The sequence below is a fragment of the Callithrix jacchus genome, chromosome 7 (assembly GCF_049354715.1).
Source record: "Callithrix jacchus isolate 240 chromosome 7, calJac240_pri, whole genome shotgun sequence".
Taxonomy (NCBI): Eukaryota; Metazoa; Chordata; class Mammalia; order Primates; family Cebidae; genus Callithrix; species Callithrix jacchus.
In genome coordinates, this window is record NC_133508.1 from 29,967,287 (window position 1) to 29,985,396 (window position 18,110).

General features: G+C 42.9%; 1 long non-coding RNA gene across 1 annotated transcript in view; it reads left to right on the top strand.

Annotated features, from left to right (window-relative positions):
• The window catches only part of LOC103794158 (uncharacterized), a 38,375-nt gene extending 21,506 nt beyond the window's left edge, over positions 1-16,869 (top strand). Inside the window, exons 4-5 of the long non-coding RNA XR_004745555.3 lie at positions 12,179-12,252; positions 15,750-16,869. This is a non-coding gene — a long non-coding RNA (uncharacterized LOC103794158). The remainder of the gene's footprint in view (positions 1-12,178; positions 12,253-15,749) is intronic.
• Positions 16,870-18,110: the final 1,241 nt, after the last annotated feature.

The following is an 18,110-nucleotide window of genomic DNA, read 5'->3' on the forward strand; positions in this document are numbered from 1 at the left end:
TATTACTATGGGTGGTAACACTAACATTTATTCATTTATCTGATGTTTTGTTGTTGGGAAAATGAGATCTCCTGTGGTCCTTGAAAAAACTCTATGACATGATGGGTCTTTTTTGACTTTGCATTTAAGTTCAGGGGTACAAATGCAGGTTGTTATAAAGGTAAACTTGTATCATGGGAGTTCGTTGCACAGATTATTTCCTCACCTGGGCATTAAGCCCAGTACCCATTAGTTATTTTTCCTCATCCTCTCCCTTCTCCCGCCCTCCACCCTCCAACAGGCCCCAGTGTCTGTTGATCCCTCTATGTGTCCACGTGTTCTCATCATTTAGCTCCCACTTATAAGTAGGAATATGTGGTATTTGGTTTCTTTTCCTGTGTTAGTTCACTAAGGATAATGGCCTCCAGCTCCATCCATGTTCCTGCAAAGGACATGATTTCATTTTTTTGTGGGTGCATAATATTCCATGGTCTATATGTACCACATTTTCTTTAGCCAGTCTATCAGTGTTGGGCATTTAGGATGATTTCATGTCTTTGCTAATGAATAGTATCATTAACACTGTAGATAAGATAACAAGCTAAGAGAGTCACTTGCTCACATTCCTACAACCAGTAGATAGTGGGGCCAGAACTCAAACCCTGGGTACCTGGCTCTACGTCTTTGGCTCTATCTCTAGGAGGAGGCAGCAGCTCCATGGCTTTATGTCTGGAGGGTCAGGGCCTCTGGATTCTTTAGGAAAAAGAGTCTTTCAGAGAAAAGACTCACAGGTCCTTGACTAGGCATTTGGGCTTTCCATATTGCCCAGACCTAGAGCTAATGGGCCTGGTGGGAGTTCAGTCCTTGCGCAGGCCCCTAGGAGCTCGCAGAGGTGGGGACCACTGGGAGGGCAGGAGGGAAGCAAAGGGCTTCTCCTTCTTCTCACATGTGCCTCTTTGGTTTCTGCTAAGCCAGTTAAAGCAGGTAACAGAGCTCTGGCTCTCATAGGTACTTCTAAAGACTTTGAAGGACAGGCACAAATAGCTCCGCCAATTATATCTCAGGCTATTCCCCAAATCAGAAAGGCAAATTGAAAACAACCTGGATTTATTTGAAGGCTGTTTTGAGGCTCATGTGGGGCTGTCCTCCAAGGAGGGGCTGATTCCAGGGATGGAGCCTGAGGGCCTGAGATGCAGTTGGACGTGGAGCCAAGGGAGGGGGATGGTCTGCGTTTAATTTTACCCCAGACGTGGGTCACGGGGACCTTGAAGTAAACTGGGGAGGCTACAGCTGCAAAGATAGTCTCACTGTGGTCCAAAGCCCTAGATAACCCCAGGGAACAAGGGGTCTAATCCACAGGCCACCCAGGATGTGTCTGAATGCTCTGAGAAAGTGGGGTGTGGACTTAAAGCAGAATGGAGGAGCAGCCTCAAGTCTTAAAACCAAGGAAGACTTAGAACCCAGAGAAGCAGGAAGCAAAGTACTTCAGGGCAGCAGGATGCAGCTGAGAAGAGACAGGACAAGGTCACACCAGCTGGGGAGTTAGTGAGAGGGGAGGTGCCCACAGCCCAGAGGCCTCAGCTGGTGGAGGAATGCAGCTGACCTTGATCAGAAGAGGAAGAAACAGAATGAGCATTGTTAGAAAGAGACCCTTACAGGGAGCTGGGGCCGGCGTTGAGACAGCAAGTGTTAGGCAGGCAGACAGATAGCATAGCCGGGTCAGAGGGTGAACTGGGATGGGGTCAGGGAGGAGAGAGAGTCACCTCTCATGGCAGTGCTGGTGAATTTGAACTGCGGAGTGGTCCCCTTGTGTTGGTGGGGCCAGGTACTGCAGTGAGGGTACAGGTGTGGACAGAATCAGGAAGGGCCATGCACCGGGAAAAGCCTGGGGACAGAACTCCTCGCCAGTGGAAAGGCCCCCAGGGTCTCCACCAAGAGTGGGGAGCTGCACCAACCACTCAGGCCAGAGAGGAAGGAGGTGGGGGTAGGAAAACCTCACAGGCAGTTCAGAAGGTCCTGACTGAGGAGTCCTGTGCCAGTCAGCTACAACCCCTTCCATCTGTCCTGACAGCTCAAGTCCTCCTCGGGGAATCCACATTGCTCTTGGCGTGCCGATCCCCTTTTCCGTGTGAACTCATGTAAGGACACCAGTATTCTTTCTGTACCTTCTCAGTCATCTTGCTTTTCATAAGAGACTCACGGATGGGACCAGAACTCACAAGAGGCCCCGGAGACCCCTGTTTCCTCTTCCACCATGTGAGGAAGATGGCTTTCTATGAAATCAGAAAGTGAGTCCTCACCAGGTGCTGAATCTGCTAAGACCATGATTTTGGACTTTCCAGCCTCCAGACTTGGAGATCTACGGTGTCTCAAAGCCATCAGTCTACAGTTTTCTGTTACAGCAGCCCAATGGACTGAGACGTGGCTCAAAGATTAATTTTCTGTGGGTTTTCCCTATAGTGAGTTCATCTCACTATTTGATTTCGGCCCAAATCCTGAGGTGTTAACTTGTGGATTTTTGCTTGACAAAGATGTAAATTATTTTTCTACAGTGGGAAAGATAAGTCTAGGTGTCATAATTTGATTGCCTTATAGAAAAAACCACTTTGGAATCTAACAGAAGTAATTGGATTTCAAATTTCTTCCTTCAGTGCTATACTCAGTTCCTTAAATATTATTTGAACCGGCCGGGCGCAGTGGCTCAAGCCTGTAATCCCAGCACTTTGGGAGGCTGAGGCGGGTGGATCACGAGGTCAACAGATCGAGACCATCCTGGTCAACATGGTGAAACCCCGTCTCTACTAAAAATACAAAAAATTAGCTGGGCGTGGTGGCACGTGCCTGTAATCCCAGCTACTCAGGAGGCTGAGGCAGGAGAATTGACTGAAGCCAGGAGACGGAGGTATAATTTTACTGAATTTATTTATAAATTTGAACAATTTTTGGTGAAATCGGCAGGGCTTTCTATATGTAAGACCATGTTTTCAGCAAGCAGAGAACATTTCACTTCTTCCTCTCCTACTTGAATGCCTTTTATTACTTTTCTTCTCAAATTGCTTTGGATAAGACTTCCAGTCCAACACTGAACAGAAATGGTGAAAGTGGGGATCCTTGTGTTAGTCCTGATTTTAGAGGAAGGACCTTCAACTTTTCGCTGAGTGTGGAGTGTAACGTTAGCTGTGGACTTGTCCCACATGGATGTTGCCGTGTTGGGAAATGTTTCTTCTGTTCCTAATTTGTTGAGAGTTTTCATCGCGGAAGACATTGAAGTCAAGTGCTTTTTCTGCATCTATTGAGATGATCATATAGCTTTTGTCTTTCATTCTGTTAATGTGGTGTATCCCATTTATTGATTTGAATATGTTGAATCATCCTTGAGTTGGGATAAAGCCAACTTGATCATACCGAGCCATCCTTTTAAGGTATCGTTCAATAAGCTTTGCTAGTGTTTTGTCAAGGACTTTTGTGTCGATGTTTGTCAGGAATATCGGTCTGTAACTGCCTTGTCTTGCAGTGTCATTGTCTTGCTTTGGCATAAAATGAGTCTGAAAGTATTTCCTCCTCCTCACATTTTTAGAAGAGTTTTAGAAGAATTGGACTTTGTTCTTCCTTAAGTGTTGGATAGAATTCGGCAGTGAATTCATCTGGTCTTGGACTTTTTCTTGATGGGAGACTTCTTACTGCTGATTCAATCTCCTTAACTCACTTTTGGTCTGCTCAGATTTTCGGTTTCTTCCTGATTCAGTCTTGGTAGGTTGTATGTGTCCAGGAATGTATCTACTCTTTCTAGGTTATCCAATTTGTTAGCATATCGTTGTTCATAGCATTGTATTTTGTGGTGTAGGCCGTAATGTCTCCTTTTCAGTTCTAATTCTATCTGGGTCATCTTTTTTTTTGTTGTTAGTCTAACTAAGGGTTTGTCAATTTTATTCAGATTTTTAAAAACCAATTCTTAGTTTTGTCGATCTTTTGTACTGTTTTTCTAGATTCTATTTTATTTATTTCTGCTCAGTAATAAAGAGGAAACCGAGGCTGGAAGAGTGTAAGTGGTTCGGGTAGCTATGATATAAATATTGTCACTTATGTCTGGCCATGTATTGACATGATGCCTCTTCCTATCTATGTAACTTTTCTTTTTTTATTTTTATTTGTGTTTTTTGAGACAGAGTCTCACTCTGTTGCCCAGGCTGGAGTGCAGTGATGCAATCTTGGCTCACTGCAACTTTTGCCTCCCGGGCTCCAGCGATTCTCCTGCCTCAGCCTCCTGAGTAGCTGGGATTACCATCACATGCCACTGTGTCCAGCTAATTTTTGTATTTTTAGTAGAAACAGGGTTTCACCATATTGACCAGGCTGGTCTCAAACTCCTGATCCACCCGCCTCGGCCTCCCAAAGCTCTGGGATTACAGGCGGGAGCCACCATGCCTGGCTGTATGTACCTTTTCTGCATGTCCACATCTTAGGTTATAACTTCTCAAGTCTGTAGGTATCATATGCACTATTCCCCCCCCCCCCCCGCAACATCTTTGATGCCTCCGCAGAGGTGAGTAGGTATCCTGTAAATGCTTCGTGGTGAAAACAAAACAAAGAAGAAAAGGTTTCTGGAAGCAGATTTTCTGGAAATTGCCAGAGAAAGCTGTTCAGCGGTCAGAGGGTGACCATTCTTCTGTCTGAAATAGCTTTAAAGAAATCCCGCTCCCCGGGGGCGTGACTCAGTGCATGCTTGCCCCTAAGCCCCCTCCAGATGCTTCCCCGAGGCTCTGCAGGGGGAGGTATGATCAGTGTCACTACCTAAGAAGATTTCTGCTTGCAGCAACAATTTTTGTTACTTTTGGCAGATATATCTAGAGGGCGGCCAAGAAAGGATGTGACATAAATTCAGCAATTTAATTCTGAAAACCCCGTGGTTTCAGTTTTGGTCATTTCTTGTTAGAGCTTCGTTTTTCCTTTGGTCATAACGACTGGACTTCCAGGGGATTATTTCTTCTTGCAAATTAAGGAAATCTCAGAGCCAAGTTTTAGGTCCTTCCTGATTTAAAGAACAAAAAACAATGAAGGGATAGTGGGCTTGGCTTTGAATAATAGCCAGGGACACTACACAAAAAGACAACTATTATTATACTTCCTAACAAAGTAACACTATTTTTAAAAAGCACCTTCTTTTATGATGAAGAAAAATGTAATACTTTTATGGAAACTCTACTCAGAGGTTCTCGTCATAAACATAATTTTAACTTTTGGAAGTGGAAATGGTACAGTCTAAGGATTAGATTTTTTTTTTCTAAAGCAAATTTGGAGCCAAAGCTATATGAATGAGTGCATGAAGGAAGGCACTTCAACCCAGTCCTCCTTGAGAAGGCCTCATGGTGAGATGCACAGAACATCAGGTTTCTGGTCAGGAGCTTGGCTCACTGGGGTTCTGGCCCTGAGTGACCTAGGGGAGGTTATGACGTGAGTCTCCTGTTTGGTAGGAGAAGGTAATTATTTGCCAAACCCACCACAAGACTGTAAGGATACATTCAATAGGATTATCGAAATAGCTAATGTTTTTCGAGAGCTTAGTATGTGCCAGGCACTGTGTTGAGGGCTTAACATACATTCTAGCATTTAATCCTCACAGCAATCCTCTGAGGTAGGAGCTACTGTTCTTCACCATCTTACAGATACAGAGACTGAGGCATAGAGAGGTTGTTTCTTGCTCGAGGTCTCATAGTTAGCAAGTGACAGAACCCATGGCCATATCTGGGCACTGTGGCTTCAGGGCTGTGCTCCGATTCACTATGATACACTCTCTTCTAAGATAATGCATGTGAGAGTATCTGACACAATGCTTGGTGCATTTGATTAGTTTTCACTGGATCTGTCTGATTCAAGCACAAATCTAGCATTTCTGCATAGCCCTGAGGCCTTAGCAGCTCAATACCAGTAATATCTGTGCTGTTAAGATGGTCATTCAATAAAATTGCAATAAAAAGTACGTAACACTGACAGAATGCTATGCTGTCACACCTAGACTAAAATAAATTCACCATAAACTATCAAAATAAAACAGCTTTTTGAGCATCAGGGGTTTCTTTCTACTAGTCTGATCACAACTTCTGTATCTCTTGGCCCCCGATCATAAATCATCTAATTAACAGAATCTTCTGAGTAAAGAGATATCTTCCATTAAATACGCATTTTTAGTATCCCCTTGTCTGTTTACTGAATGAAATTTAAGAAACATTTAACTATATCCCCTATGTCCAGGACATCATATCAAATCAATCAAAATGATAAAGAAGAGAAGGCATATCCAATCAAAACTTGCATTTTAATGATCTAGTTACAAAGCATATGCATAGAATTTAATGTACTGGAATATACCTTCTTTGCAACCTATATAAGCTGAGATGCCCTGAGCTGCTACTGTTCTCTGCAGCTCACTTATGTAGAAATAAGCTCCTTTAACTTCAATCAAATGCCTTTTTGTTCAGGTTATTCTCCCTAAGGATACCAGTTCTTTTCTCTTGGGAGTTTATGAAAAGACAACAAAAGACAGTTTTTGAAATGAACTGAATCTGCACTACGGGTGAGGGAGAAGCTACTCTATTTTATCTAGTCATTTTTCTGCAATGTGTAGAGTGTTTCAGATACAGTAACCAAACAGAGCTCCTGCCTTCCAGAAGCCTAGAGTCTAGAGAAGGTGTCAGCTGTGGCCCATCTGGCTGGCCCTCTACCTGTCTTTGTAAATAAAGTTTTATTAGAACACAGTCACACCCATTCATTGAAGTAGTGCCTTTGGCTGTGTTTGCACTAAAATGGCAGAGTTGAGTAGTAGCAAAAGACACTCTATGGCCCCGTAAGCCTAACATATTTTCGATTCAGGCTTTTACCAAAGTCTTTTGCCAACCTTGTTCTAGGGGGATTTTCTATGAGAAGGATTATGTAATGGGCATATTATGTAACTAGATATAAAACAAATAGGTTTATGGCCTGTAACCACCATAGAATTTTAAAATGTATTCAATTGCTGGATTAAAACTTGAGCTATCTCTTGACTTTTTAAAAATTATTCTTAAATAATAAAATCCCTACATTCATTTTAAGTTATAAAACACAGTCTCCATTCTTGAAGTCCAAACTCACGTAATAGGGAAAAATTTCAACTTCATTCCAAGTTATAATTCCTTTCTCTCCTGAAAACTAGGGCCTGCTGATTTCCTGCCTCTTGGGAAATGCTTTCTTCTGTCTCTCTTCCCCAGCTTGCTAACCCTGGTTTTTGCCATTCTGGGGCTGGTGTTGGGTCGGGAGTGGGAGTGTGGAGGACAGGTCAGAGAAGTAAGAAAGTTATGACTTTACTGACTGGGTCATCATACAGCTTTGGGCTTTCTGAATTTGGGTAGTTGTTCAAAGCTCTTTATCTTGCGGCACACTTTTGTGAGTTATTTGGAGGCCCTGTTTCCCCACCTCCCTCCAGTTCCAGAGATCTCTTCCCTGAGTGGATCTTCCTCTGGTTTAATTAGTCATTTACTCCTTCCATAGCCTCTAAAGCGAGGCCGGCACACCCCTCTGGCAGCTTGATTGACAAGTTCTAAGCATGTAAATCACTTTCTAAGCATGTAAATCCCCTCTGGCAGCTTGGTTTGATGTTCAAGTAAGCCTCACTGGCTGACTCTTGTTTTTGACCCACATCAGAACCCTGGCAAGCGTGTCACTTCATCTGCCCCAACAAATTCAACAGGCAGGCAGGTCCCAGGGCCTCTTCTTCTGCTTTTATCTGTCCAACTGTAGCTGGCCAGTCTGTGGCTCCCATTTAGATTTCTCAATAGAGAGTCAGACACCAATTTAGGCTCCTATGTCTGCCACTCTCCCACATCCAGGGACACCTTCTAGAGTCTCTGAGGGGTCACCCGAAGCCATCTTCTCTTGACTCAAGCTGATGCAAGTACACCTCCCATTTTCCTGCTTGGTGGGAGCGCCTCCTAAAACAGCTCCCTCCAAAGAAACTGTTCTCACAAATCCTTCCTCACCAAATACACTCTGACTTATTTTATGGCCTCAGTGTGAGGAAGGGACTTGGGAGTCCTGTAACCAGTTGGGTTCATTATCTTTGCAAGTCTTCTTGGGTTGTCTGGGTCACTCGGAGCCTGATCTTGACTGTGTCTCAGTGCCTCAGTCAAAACTTCCAATTTAATGTAATATACAATTAGACCAAAGGCATTTGGACCAAAGAAGAAATAGGTCATTTAAGGTGAGGTTGAATCCAGGTCTGAATTGTGTTTCTAGGATGAAGAAGATGAACAAGAGAAAGAAGAAGGGGTACAGAAGGCAAATAAAGAACGAGATATTTGGAGTTTGAAGCTCAGAAGTTGGTGGAGATTTCTGGAAAATCTAGATGTGTAGCTTGTAGAGGCACTGACAGGGAGGGGAATTTACTTCCTGTGGAGATTTCTGGAAAATCTAGATGTGTAGGTTGTAGAGGCACTGACAGGGAGGGGAATTTACTTCCTGTGGAGATTTCTGGAAAATCTAGATGTGTAGCTTGTAGAGGCACTGACAGGGAGGGGAATTTACTTCCTGTGGAGATTTCTGGAAAATCTAGATGTGTAGGTTGTAGAGGCACTGACAGGGAGGGGAATTTACTTCCTGTGGAGATTTCTGGAAAATCTAGATGTGTAGCTTGTAGAGGCACTGACAGGGAGGGGAATTTACTTCCTGTGGAGATTTCTGGAAAATCTAGATGTGTAGCTTGTAGAGGCACTGACAGGGAGGGGAATTTACTTCCTGTGAAGCAGCTACATGTGAACAGGCCACCATCTGGCGAGGACATTCATCCACCTAAACATCCATCCGTATTTCACCCAACAAACTATCTACGGAGTTCCGACCCAAATAGGGTGTTCTACTTGTCCTCAAGCTGCTCCCAGAATAGCCAAGAAGGCACCATCTGGAAAGATGGTGGACGACAAAAGCCTGGAAAATAGAAGTGTTTCCAAGCTTTTAGAATGGACATGGAGCCTTCCATTGAAGTATGTCAAAACCACATTGTATAAAGTGCTCTCACTTTTCATTTTCAAACACATATACTTGGAAACTTTCCATGTTGTGTGAAATGTCATCAGCTCAAATGCCTGGTTTTTTAAATAAAAATGAATGATATAAATCATCCTAGCTTGGGCATGGTGGCTCATGCCTGTAATCTCAGTACTTTGGGAGGCCAAGGTGGGTGTATCTCTTGAGCCCAGGAGTTGGAGGCTGGCCTGGGCAGCATAGCGAAAACACCGTTTCTACAAGAAAATACAAAAACAATTAGCTGAGTATGGCGGTATGTGCCTGTAGTTCCAGCTGCTTGAGAGACTGAAGTGGAAGGATCACTTGAACCAAGGAGGCAAAGGTTGCAGTGAGATAGCACCACTGCACTCTAGCCTGGGTGACAGAGTGAGACTTCATTAAAAAAAAAAAATCATCCTGCTGGGCGCGGTGGCTCACGCCTGTAATCCCAGCACTTTGGGAGGCCGAGGCAGGTGGATCACAAGGTCAAGAGATCAAGACCATCCTGGTCAACATGGTGAAACCCCGTCTCTACTAAAAAAAAAAAATACAAAAGAAATTAGTTGGGCATGGTGGCGCATGCCTGTAATTCCAGCTACTCAGGAGGCTGAGGCAGGAGAATTGCCTGAACCCAGGAGGCGGAGGTTGCAGTGAGCCAAGATCGTGCCATTGCCCTCCAGCCTGGGTAACAAGAGTGAAATTCCATTTCAAAAAAAGAAAAGAAAAGAAAAGAAAAGAAAGGAAAAGAAAAGAAAAGAAAATCATTCTATGTATATATGTCTATCGTGGAAATTTGGACACCAGCACACATTGCCAGCTTCAGTAGCAGGAACTTGAACACTCAAGGCTGTTAGGAATGTTAACTTCTGCACTTTGCCCCTGGAGGATTTGAACTGACCTTAAAACACTGTGGACAGACTGAAATGGTGCATCAGGAGTTGTTCACCACACTCTGGGAAGGAATAATATCCACTGAAGTCATTGCCTTAAGAGTAATGCAGCCTTCCTCCATTGTCCCAAACCTTCAGGAAAATTCCACTATACACAAACACGTTGTGCTGGAGATGATGCCCAGAGAGGTCAAAGACAGGGGGTGTGTTTTATGCTCAGCAATGACTTTAGATGGACTTGGAGCATGTCTGCACTTAAAAGTCCCCACCATTCCCACCAAGGGAATTGTTCCCGAGTTGTGTCTGTCCCTGGTCCCCATTTTCCCCTGATTTTATTGGAACTCTTGTCCTTTTTACTAGCAGAGGGCTTCCAATAATAACATTTCTGTGTATCGCTTATACATAGAGGTTATTCTCTCTACCCCTTTCCCAAACTACTTTAGGTTTTCCATGCCCCAAAACACTGGAAGATGCTCTCTATGCAGAGTCTCTAACTTGAGACTCCAGCTTTTAGTAACAGCACTGAGATAAACCTGAGATTAATTATCTTTTCTGTATCAAATTCTGAGGCACTGTTCTCTCCCCACCAATCTCTAAGGAATAAGAGAGATATCTACAGAGACACAAATGAGATAGAGACTCCAGTTGAAGCAGGAAATCAGAACACTTGGGGACCAGGAGAGACATCAGCCTTCTGAGAAGCCCTGGAAAGAAGAATGTGGGGTCAGCTGGTGATGGACACTGGCTTTCCATCACTGGGAGATGGGAGCTTGAGACATTTTTATTTGCATACTGAAGGTCAGGGTGACTTCCTTAGCCCAGAGGACTGGGGAATAAGCATCCAAGGAAATTGATACTGGGTTAGATCTACAGGGAAGAATTTTAAACCTGGGTAGAGCCAAAACCATATTTGCATATTTAAAAGTTTACTGAGGCCACTGGATGAAGGATGGATTGAGGGGATGTCAGCTGGAGACCAGAAGAGGCTATGACAGTAATCCAAGCATGAGAGATATCATGAAGAGTTAAATTACTCCATCGGTGTGAGACACAGAGCTGGGAGAGCTGTGTTTAAGACAATTAAAATGCACTATTTCTAGGAACTGATGACGATAGATTGGCTGTTGGGATGAGAGAAGGAGGGAGGAATCACAGGTGCTCTCACTCTTCTGGCTTGGGTGACTAGGAGAATTTTAGTTCCATGCACTGGGATGGAAAGAACAGATTTGTAGGGAAAAGTGTCTCTCTTTGGTAGCCAAAAGGTGGGACTATGAGAATCAAGGTAGAAGAAAGACTGTGGGATGGGTTTGGACTAGGTTAGGAAAACCAAAACATCCAGAAGGGAGGAAATTCTGAGTAAAGTGTGAGTCCTGAAAGTCTAGTGTAGTCTATCATATGTTGAAGTCTGTTAGCTTTCTTCATACAAATAGCAGTAGCCCATTAGAATAAAGTTGCTAAATCTTCACTGTAGAATATAAAATTACTTCTACAAAAATTAGCTGGGCATGGTGGCACATGCCTTAATCCCAGCTACTCCAAAGGATGAGGTGGGGGGGATTGCTTGAGCTGGGGAGGTTGAGGCTGCAGTGAGCCGTGATTGCACCACTGCATTCCAGCTTAAAAGACAGAGTGAGACCCTGTCAAAAAAAAATTAAATTACTGTGACACTGTTAAAGCATTGTCAATTCTTTGCTTTTAATTCCCTAGGAAGGAGTCCTGACAGTAGCAGAAAATGACATAAAAAATGACAGACAAAGAAAGAGTTCCATCCTAATTCTTCCACCTAGCATTCTTTTCCTTTGCATTTTTTTCTATTTTCTTTTCGCCTGCAAACTTACTCCTCCCTTTAGATTCAGCTTGCGTTCTAGCTCCCTTGGGTAAGTGCAAATCACCAAAGCTTCCCAAAATACTCATCCCATAGGGATAGGCACGTGAACAATTAATGAACCATTAATTGGACATCCGGTGAAAATACCCCAGCTCTGTTGTACCCCCACAGTGATTGGTTCAGGAATAAGTTTGTGTTCCAAGCGGCACCAATCAAATTCTTCCCTTTGATGGCTCTAAGGAGGCTGAAAAACATCAGTTGCCTTTCTGCTAGACTTGCTATACATTGAGAGGAAAGAGTCTGGTTGCTTGGTGCCATTGTGTCCCCTTAGTAAGACCTTGAAGCCAATGGTATCTCTCAATTTTGATTATGTTAGCCAATAATGTCTTCTTTCCCTCCACTTTACATTTTATAAAAGTAACTTGAGGTTTTTCTTTTTATTTGTGAGGAAGAGAAGTCTGAGAAGCTTCTGCAGTCCAAAGTGAGTGGTCCTCTCCTTGATGCCTCCACTGCTATCTTGAGGTATAATTCACATACCATACACTTCATCCTTTAAGTTCAATTTAGTGGTTTCAATACATTCACAGAGCTGTGCAACCATTACAATTGTCTAATTTAAAAACATTTTTATTATCCCAAACAGCGTCCCCATACCTGTTAGCAGTCAGTTTTCACTACCCTGGCAATCTCTATGTCTCTATGGATTTGCCTGTTCTGGACATTTCATAAAATGGAATTACACATGCGACCTTTGTGTCTGGCTTCTTCCATTTAGCACAGTACTTTCCAAGTAGCATTGTGTGTTAGTCAGGGTTCTCTAGAGGGAAAGAACCAATAGGATGTATGTATGTATGAAAGGGAGATTATTAAGGAGAATTGGCTCATATGATCACAAGGCAAAGTCCCACAATAAGCTGTCTCCAAGCTGAGGAGGTAGGAAGCCCGGAGTGGCTCAGTCCAAGTACAAAAGCCTCAAAGTAGGGAAACCGACAGTGCAGCCTTCGGTCTGTGGCCAAAGGCCTGAGAGTCTCTGGCAAACCCCTGGTGTGAGTCCAAGAGTCCAAAGGCCAAAGAGTTTGATGTCCAAGGGCAGGAGGAAGAATCCAGTATGGGAGAAAGATGAAAGCCAGAAGACTCAGCAGGCAAGCTCATCCCAGCTTCTCCCCCCTGCTTCATTCTAGCTGCACTGGCAGCTGGTTGAATGGTGCCCACCCACGTTGAGGGTGAGTCTTCCTTTCCCAGTCCACTGACTCAACTGCTAATCTCCTCTGGCAACCCCCTCACAGACACACAGAAGCAATGCTTTATCAGCTGTTTAGGCATCCCTCAATCCAATCAAGTTAACACCTAATATTAACCCTCACAAGCATGTATTATTTCCTCGTGTCTTTTTATGCCCACCTATTCCACATTTTGCTTATCTGTTCATCAGTTGATGGACGTTAGCATTGCTTCCACTTTTTGACTATTTTCAGTAATGCTGCTACAAACATTTGTGTACAAGCTTTTGTGTGGCCATACGTTTTCAGTTCTCCTGGGTCTAGATACTCAGGAGTAGAATTGTTGGATCACGAGGTAACTCTGCTTCGCGTTCCCATTTTTTCACATCCTCACCATCACTTCTCATTATCTGTCTTTTTGATTACGCCATCTGAAGTGGCACAAAGTGGTCTCCCACTGTGGTTTTGATTTGCATTTTCCTGATGGCTAATGGCGTCAAGCACCCTTCATGTGCTTATTGACCACTTGTAAGTGTTTTTGGAGAAACATCTATTTTAATTCTTTGCTTGTCTTTAAGTTGTGTTATTTTTCCTTTTATTATTGGGTTGTAAGAGTTCTTCATATATCATTCTGGATACAAGTCTCAGTGGATATATATGATTTTCAAATATGTTTTTTTCTTTTCTGTAAGTTTTTTTTTTTTTTTTTACTTTATGGTGTTCCTTGAAGCATGAAAGTTCTTAATTTGATGAAGGGCAACTGAACTGTTTTTCTTTTGTCACTAACGCTTTTGGTATTATATCTAGGAACCCACTGCCTCATTACACAACACAAAGACTTATACCTACGCTTTCTTCTAAGAGCTGTCTAGTTTTTGGTCTATGAACCATTTTGAATTCATTTTATATCCGACTGCATTTTGTATTTCCATCTTTTTGTACTTGTCCAATTGCACTACAATTTCTGGCATATGTGCATCCCAAATGTATTTTTTTCAGAGCATCTTAACAAACACAGACCCTCAAAAATATTCTGAGATTAAATAAATTTGGGAAAATCTGCATAATAAATTTCCCTCTTAAAGCTTCACAGTACAACCTGCTCATTAAAAGCTCTAAATGGACAGGACTGTTTCATTTCATTTAGTCTAGTGCTTACAAGTACCACAGTCTGGTGGATTCTAGGATGTATGTCCCAGATGTCCCCTTAGGAATGAAGGATCTGTTGCCCCAGCTGCTGGCAGTACCCATGAGAACCACTCCTTACCTCTCCTTTGGGGATGTGCTCAGCTGAAAAGAGTTACCTTGCCCAAGGCCATGCCCACTTCCTGGGATAGATCATAGCCAGTAACCAATTGATTTGGAGACATAAAGGCCTGGTCATCTCGACCCAGCTCAGGACAGCCTCGAAGGACCATCTCATCATCAGAATTCCTTGCAGTGTCAGTTTAGGCTTGCCCTAAGACTGCATTGCCACTCAATTTTCCCTCTGTCTAATCCTGCTCCCTCCCCTCCCCCCTCCTCCCCTCCCCTGTCCTCCCCTTCCATTCTCTAGGTGTTGATCTTAACAGCATGCCCTAAGAATCTCTTCCATGCAAAAATGCATCTTAGCATCTCATTCTAGAACCCAACCTATGGCAAAAAGTCTTTCCCAAACAGATTGAAATACGGAATGTAATTTTTAGAAAACATCTGCCTCTTGGAAAAGGATTCACAGAACACCAGTTTTGGAAATGCACTCCAGTAGAACAAAACTTGCAACCAGAAGAACTGATGTGAATTCACTCTTGTCTGTTGATGAGCCATTTTATCTCCATCTACCTACCTAATCTGCCCAAGCTTTAGTTTCTCACTGATAAAAAACACAAAAAAATCCTCAGAGGATTGTGAAGATGCCTAGCAAAGTGATTAGGTAATGTATTACAAAGAGCTTCGTGGGGGCAGGATCTTTGCCTGTTTTATATACTACTGCATCTCACACGCCTGGAATTGTCTTTTGCATATAGTAAGCATTTAATAAATATTTGTTGAATTAGTTCAGCACATAGCACACATCAAGCTTTTGATGCATATTTTCAGTCCATAGGACATAGTCATTTGTGAAAGGGAATGAGTGAGGATTAGTTCAGTGTAAATGATGTAAGAGCTATTTGTTGACCTTTTCTACATGGATTGGGCAGCCATAAAAATATCAACACCATTACTACAGAGATTTTTTTGGCAATGTCCCACAGACCTTTACATAGAGCCAAAAATTTATTTTGCTAACCTTTCTTGTAATTTTTTTTTTTTTTTTTTTTTTTTTTTTTAGAGGAGATTCGCTGTGTCACTCGGGCTGGAGTGCAGTGGCACAATTTCAGCTTACTGCAACCTCTGCCTCCTGGGTTCAAGTGATTCTTCCGCCTCAGCCTCCCAAGTAGTTGAGACTACAGGCATGCGCCACCACACCCAGATAATTTTTGTATTTTTAGTAGAGATGGGGTTTCACCATGTTAGTCAGGCTAGTCTTAAACTCCTGACCACAGGTTATCTGCCCGCCTTGGCCTCCCAAAGTGCTGGGATTATAGGCATGAACCACTGCCCTGGGCCCTTTCTTGTAATTTTTGGTGTGGGTCATATTCTCAAAATTATAAACTAAAAAAGTCACTTACATTGGCTATTGTATTAGATTAAAGCAAACTTCATAAAGTTGCAATAAAATGTTTTTGAAGGATTATTGATTTAAATGGTAAGACATCTTGAAGCTATTGAGAAGAATCAAAATTTCATAGCATTTTTTTTTTGCCTGTTGTTTTGTAGAAACCAAGGGAAACCTTCTCCTTTGCCCTCCGAAGCTTCATTGAAAATGACCCACAAGAGGCAGACTAATTAGCAAAAAGGCATACATATGTATTAACATGTATGCGAGAGCCTTCAGAATGAAGACCCAGAGATACAAGGGAAATTCTTCATTTCTATGCATAGGTTTGAGAGAGTATGCAAAGCCATGTAGAAGTATGAATGGAAAAAATGGGTGTGATCTAAGGCTGACAGACAGAGCAGGGAGAATCCAGCCAGGCCTGTCATCTAAATCTTCTTGGCCTCTCTGAGCATGTGTCCTTTTTTTCTGGGGAATGACCCCCTCTGCAATGGGGTTCTTATGACCTACAGTCAAACATGGTAGGTGAGATAGTTTTTTATGGCCACTTTTTACATAAAAGATGTCAGGGGCATGTTAGAGTAATATTTTTAGGTTTTATGGCTAGCTTTGGGGAAAAGAGGCTCTGGTTTCTCTGACTTGCCTTGGGGAAGAGGGATTCTAGTTTCAATGGCTCCCGAGGGAAGAGAATAGGACTGACAGATGGAAGGGAAAGAGAAAGGTCATAGGCAAACTTTTGCTTCTGAGACTCTCATTTCAGAGTGTTGGTTTCTGCGTTCCAATGGTAGCACCAACAGGACGAAGAAATTCTAGGTGATTTAGCACATCTCAGGGCTTATGGTGGAAGAAGCCATTTCCTACTGGTGGTGACACTGGAGAGCAAGAATCAAACCCCCCAAGGCTGCATTGCTTTTGTTGAATGTGATGCACAATCTGCTAAAACACATAGTCTCTTTCTCTGTGAAAATTTCAGCTCACAGACAACAGCAGAAGTGTGAGTGTCTTCTAGACTCAGCAAAGGCTTAGGGGCATGGCTCTCACCTCTCAGGCATAATCTAGCAGGAGAGAAATACACCATCATCAACTCCAAAGAAGATGAACAGGGAAGGGAGCCACATGGAGAGATTCAATGCAGCAGAGACAGAACACAGAAGAGGAAGCTGCCGATTGACACCAGAGCTCAGGAAGCCATCTTGGAGAAGGTGTCATCTGAATTGCGTTTCTCCCCCCTTAGATTTATTGAGGTCTAATTGACAAATAAAATTGTATATATTTAAGGCATACAACATGATGATTTGATACATACATGCATTATGAAATGATTGCCACAATCAAGTTAATTGACACCTCCATCACGACATATGGTTACCTTTTTTTCTTTCTTGGTGAGAACACTGACGATCTATTCCCATATCAAATTTCAAATATATGCTACAGAATCATTAACTGTCAGCAACATAACTGGATCCCCAGAACCTGGTCATCTCATAATTGAAAGTTTACACTTTCCCACCAACATCTTCCATTCCCCAACCCTCAGCCCTGGAAACCACCATTCTACTCTTTGTTTCTATGAGTTCAATTCCACACATAAGTGATATCACACAGCAACTGTCTTTCTTTGCCTTTCTTATGTCACTTGACATAATGCCCTCCATGTTCACTCAGGATTATTATTTATCCTCCTCCTCCTCCTTTTTCTTATTTCTCTTCTTCTGACAGGATCTGGCTCTGTTGCCCAGGCTAACTGCAGATAGCTCACTGCAGCCTCTACCACCCCAGGCTCAGGGGACACTCCCACCTCAGCCTCCAGAAGAGCTGGGACCACAGGCACACCCACACAGGAGACTAAGTTTTGTATTTTTGCAAAATAGGATTTCACCATGTTGCTCAGACTGGTCTCAAACTCCTGGGCTCAAGCAATCTGCTTGCCTCAGCCTCTCAAAGTGCTGGGATTACAGGTGTGAATCACTGTGCCAGCCTCCTTTTTATGGCTGAATAATATTCTATTATATATAATGTGTATATATGTATGACATTTACATATATAATCACATAGAAATTATATATGTTATATATGATAATTATTATAACTATGTCATATATAAAAATCTTTACACTAAGGGCCCACGGATGAACACTTAGGTTGATTCTATATTTTGGCTGTTGTGAATTATGCTGCAATGATCATGGCAGTGCAGGCATCTCTTTGAGATGGTGATTTCATGTCTTTGGACACAGATGCTGAAGTGAAATTACTAGATCACATGTGTAAGGTTTATTGTTGAGTTAAATGAGGATACGGAGACCGGAGTAAAAAAGTAAAAGCCAATTTATTCAACTCCCAGGTGAGGTTCTATGGTCCGGGAAAGGGGCCAGAGAAGTCGCGCTTCTCTTCTTAGGGCGGGATTGTATAGGGAGTGGAGGTAGTTGATTGGCTGCAGGGGAAACAAAGCGGAGGTAGTTTCATTGGTTATGAAGGGACTGGGCACGGACGAGGCGAGCTGCCATTGGCAGCCAGG